The 4,946-nt window shown below is 43.6% G+C and overlaps 1 non-coding gene across 1 annotated transcript; it reads left to right on the top strand.

The window, feature by feature from the left end:
- On the top strand, window positions 1-72 carry TRNAG-UCC (transfer RNA glycine (anticodon UCC)). Its single transcript has one exon. It is a non-coding gene; the product is annotated as a tRNA-Gly (tRNA).
- Window positions 73-4,946: the final 4,874 nt, after the last annotated feature.

The raw sequence follows: 4,946 nt of genomic DNA on the forward strand, positions 1-4,946 counted from the left end.
GCGTTGGTGGTATAGTGGTGAGCATAGCTGCCTTCCAAGCAGTTGACCCGGGTTCGATTCCCGGCTAACGCAGTGCAAATAATTATATATTCTGCAAGCAGGATATAGTTTAATGCAACATGTCACATAATGGAAATATAATGAACAGATTAATCAGTCATTATATAAAAAATAAACAAATATGTAGGCAAACATCTCAATCGCACCTTCTGCTATATTCATTGTCCTAATATATGATAAGTTTCATAAAGCAGAGTCACCACTCACATGTGCTGGTAAAAAATATGTTACAGTGGGCAAACAATGGAAGGGCTGAGGCCCGACCACACATTTTAACTCCAGCATCTCTATGTTAAAAAGCATTTCCTAGGCAATATCTAACCTCTGAAAAAAAGTATGCAAGATCCATCGATAAATCTGGCAAAAGTCCACAACATTTTGTGCATACTTGTGCCCTCACCTGAATGTAGCGCCACCTTGTAGCCATTGAAGGTAACTGCAGCTCACAAAATGTTTCATCAGAGGGCAAGTTTAGAGGAATCCAAAAGGCAGATGTCCATGGAAAGAGCCTCCGACTGCAGCAGGAAGTTTGGAGGCTTCAAATTTGCATAGCTTCCAGTCCAACGTCCTCTCATTTACCGAACGCTCCCAACCGCTCAAAAGCCTTACACCGGGCAAGCCCTCACCGGGTAGATCTCTGGCTCCCAGGTAAAGCCAAATACTGAGCATGCAAGCACTAGGATCACAGAGAGAGACAGAGAGCGTCGGAGAGCTGCTGTCTTGATAAAGGCCTGAAACGGCTAGTGCCTAAGAGGGTCTGGACTTTCAGTTATGACTGATTGTGAGAGGGGAAGATGAAGATTTTCTGCACCCAGCATGCCTTGCGATATACTTAGGCAAATGAGGTGAGAGCCCGACCAATCCCACGTCACTCCGCTGAATGCCTCCTCATCTGCATAAAGAGAACACTTTCACAAAGGAGCAGACTGGCGCAGCGGAAGCGTGCTGGGCCCATAACCCAGAGGTCGATGGATCGAAACCATCCTCCGCTAATTTTGCTTGATTTTCCTTCCAAGGACCAAGCTGTCATTTCCACGCTGCCAGAAAGGAAAAGTGCAAGCGTGTGCCAGCTATGTGAGAAAAGACCTCTCAACTATCCGTGTCTGTGTAATACAAGAGTGATCGTGAAAGGATCAACCCTGTACTTTGAAAGTAAAGACACACAATTATAACCATAAATGACTGGTGGGAGCTTCATACAACTTTCTGGGCATGCTATGAATTTCATTCTTCCCTTTTTGTTCTGCTCTTATCTATCTCCTGGGCATTTAATGGAATGTTCTCCCTTTCTCTTTCCTGCTTTGCTTCCCATGCTGCCTATATATGCTCATTTCTACTATTTGTACTGTTGCTTTTCATTTCTTCTCTTCTGCACAGCTTTGTCCTTGGTTTCAATCCCAGTTCCTTACCCTCTGCAAAAAACGTTCTACTGCTTCTCATGTTGGTATCTAAAACAAATGCACCATTGAAGCTGGTGCAAGATAGTCATTGATTTCTGAAACGTAATATTTAGAACCGTGAGCACACACATCAGAGGGCGTTGGTGGTATAGTGGTGAGCATAGCTGCTTCCCAAGCAGTTGACCCAGGTTCAATTCCCGGCAAACGCAGTGAATAGGCTTATATATTCTGCAAGCAGGATATATTTTAATGCAACATGTCACAAAATGGAAATTTCATGAACAGATTAATCAGCCATATATAAAAAAATAAACAAATATGTGGGCAAACATCTCAATCGCACCTTCTTCTACATACATTGTCCTAATATATGATAAGTTTCATAAAGCAGTCACAACTCACATGTGCTGGTAATACATTTGTTAGTGGGCAAACAATGGAAGGGCTGAGGCCTGACCAGACATTGTAACTCCAGCCTCTCTATGTTAAAAAGCATTTCTAGGCAATATCTAGCCTCTGAAAAAAATATGCAAGATCCACCGATAAATCTGGCAAAAGTCCCTAACATTTTGTGCATACTTGTGCTCTTACCTGAATGTAGCGCCACCTTGTAGCTGTCGAAGGAAACTGCTGCTCACAAAATGTTGTATCAGAAGGCAAGTTGAGAGGAATCCAAGAGGCAGATGTCCATGGAAAGAGCCACTCACTGCAGCAGGAATGTTGGATGCTTCAAATTCGCATAGTTTCCTGTCCAACATCCACTCACGTCCCGAACGCTCCCAAACGCTCAAAAGCCTCACATCAGGCAAGCCCTCACCGGGTAGATCTCTGGCTCCCAGGTAAAGCCAAATCCTGAGCATGCTAGTGCTAGGATCACAGAGAGAGAGAGAGAGAGAGAGAGAGTGGGTTCAAGAGCTGCTGTCTTGATAAAGGTCTGAAACGGCTAGTGCCTAAGAGTGTCTGACTTTCAGTTATGACTGATTGTGAGAGGAGAAGATGAAGTTTTTCTGCACCCAGCATGCCTTGCGATATACTTATGCAAATGAGGTGAGAGCCAGACCAATCCCACGCTACTCTGCTTAATGCTCCTTATCTGCATAAAAAGAACACTTTCACAACGGAGCAGAGTGGCGCAGCGAAAGCGTGCTGGGCCCATAACCCAGAGGTCGATGGATCGAAACCATCCTCTGCTAATTTTGCTTGATTTTCCTTCCAAGGACCAAGCTGTCATTTCCACGCTGCCAGCAAGGAAAAGCGCAAGCTTGTGCCAGCTATGTGAGAAAAGACTTCTCAGCTATCTTTGTCTGCTGAAATACAAGAGAGGGATCGTCAAAGGATCCACCCTGTACTTTGAAAGTAAAGACACACAATAATAAGCATAAATGACTGGTGGGACCTTCAAACACTTTTATGGGGAGGCTTTGAATTTCATTCTTCCCTTTTTGTTCTGCTCTTGTCTATCTCCTGGGCATTTCATGGAATGTTCTCTATTTCTCTTCCCTGCTTTGCTTCCCATGCTGCCTCTATGTGTTCAAATCTATTATTTGTAATGCTGCTTTCCATTCTTCTCTTCTGTACAGCTTTGTCCTTCGTTTCAATCCCAGTTTCTTACCCTCTGCAAAAAACTTTCTATTGCTTTTCATGTTGGTATCTAAACCAAATGCACCATTGAAGCTGGTGCAAGATAGTCATTGAACTCAGGGTCCTAATGTTTAGAACCGAGAGCGCACAGATCAGAGGGCGTTGGTGGTATAGTGGTGAGCATAGCTGCCTTCCAAGCAGTTGATCCGGGTTCGATTCCTGGCCAACGCAGTACAAATACTTCTATATTCTGCAGCAGGATAAAGTTTAATGCAACATTTCACAAAATGGAAATATAATGAACAGATTAATCAGCCATTATATAAAAAATAAACAAATATGTAGGCAAGCATCTCAATAGCCCCTTCTGCTATATTCATTGTCCTAATATATGATAAGTTTCATAAAGCAGAGTCACCACTCACATGTGCTGGTAAAAAATATGTTACAGTGGGCAGACAATGAAAGGGCTGAGGCCCGACCACACATTTTAACTCCAGCATCTCTATGTTAAAAAGCATTTCCTAGGCAATATCTAGCCTCTGAAAAAAAGTATGCAAGATCCATCGATAAATCTGGCAAAAGTCCCCAACATTTTGTGCATACTTGTGCCCTCACCTGAATGTAGCGCCACCTTGTAGCCATCGAAGGTAACTGCAGCTCACAAAATGTTTCATCAGAGGGCAAGTTTAGAGGAATCCAAAAGGCAGATGTCCATGGAAAGAGCCTCCGACTGCAGCAGGAAGTTTGGATGCTTCAAATTTGCATAGCTTCCAGTCCAACGTCCTCTCATTTAGTGAACGCTCCCAAACGCTCAAAAGCCTCACACCGGGCAAGCCCTCACCGGGTAGATCTCTGGCTCCCAGGTAAAGCCAAATACTGAGCATGCAAGCACTAGGATCACAGAGAGAGAGAGAGACAGAGAGCGTCGGAGAGCTGCTGTCTTGATAAAGGCCTGAAACGGCTAGTGCCTAAGAGGGTCTGGACTTTCAGTTGTGACTGATTGTGAGAGGGCCAGAAGCGTCCTCAACAAAACATTTACAGAAACCATGTCAAAACAAGCAGGGACAAAAAAAAGTCAGGCTGATAATGTTTTCTTCAATATATCAATCTTCTGTGTATTTAATGAATGTTGTTTATCTTCTCTTCCTTCATTATGTTTTTCATGTGTATAATATAGTCTTATAGCCCACCCTAGTGGGCTATACCGGCTATTAAAGGCCCGCACCAGCGTTAAAGGCCCGAACCGAAGGCGAGGGACTTTTTTTATTCAAGGGAGCGGGACTTTAATAGCCAGTATAGTCCAGCTACGAAGGGCTATAAGGCTATTAAAACATCTGCCACTAGAGGGCAGAATGTTCCAACAACTAAAACAATAGCCTCTCGGATCTCAAGTGGTTTAAATTCCCTCGGGATCCAAGAGGCTTTTGAAAACAACATTGGAATGTTGCTTTGCGGGCCTTTACCGGCCAGTGAAATCATGGAGCATTCGTTTGTCTTCAATGGAGCGCCCAACATTCCAATGTTCTAATATTGTTTTTTCCACAAAATTGTATTGTCTCTTTCCTTGTCTTCTCTTCTGAGGAACGGTGTCCAGGGTAATATATTCTCTAACAAGGACTCATACTAGGGCCACGAGGAGAGCCCTGCAAGACCTGTACCTCTCTCCACCTCTCTTAAAACTCATCTAACAATCTTTGTTCATTGCCCTGCTGTAAGTTCTGGTAAATGCTGGCTCTTCTTGCCTTTGGCCATTGTCCTCTTTATTATACTAACTCAATGCAAGCCCTGTCATCCATTGGTCTTTCACTATGTCGTTCACATTTATCATCCGCGCACTAAGGTATACATCAGTGGGCATTGGGTAAGCCCATTTCTGCCATTAATTAATTTGCTTTTCACCCT

The sequence above is a fragment of the Lissotriton vulgaris genome, chromosome 11 (assembly GCF_964263255.1).
Source record: "Lissotriton vulgaris chromosome 11, aLisVul1.2, whole genome shotgun sequence".
NCBI classification, from domain to species: Eukaryota; Metazoa; Chordata; class Amphibia; order Caudata; family Salamandridae; genus Lissotriton; species Lissotriton vulgaris.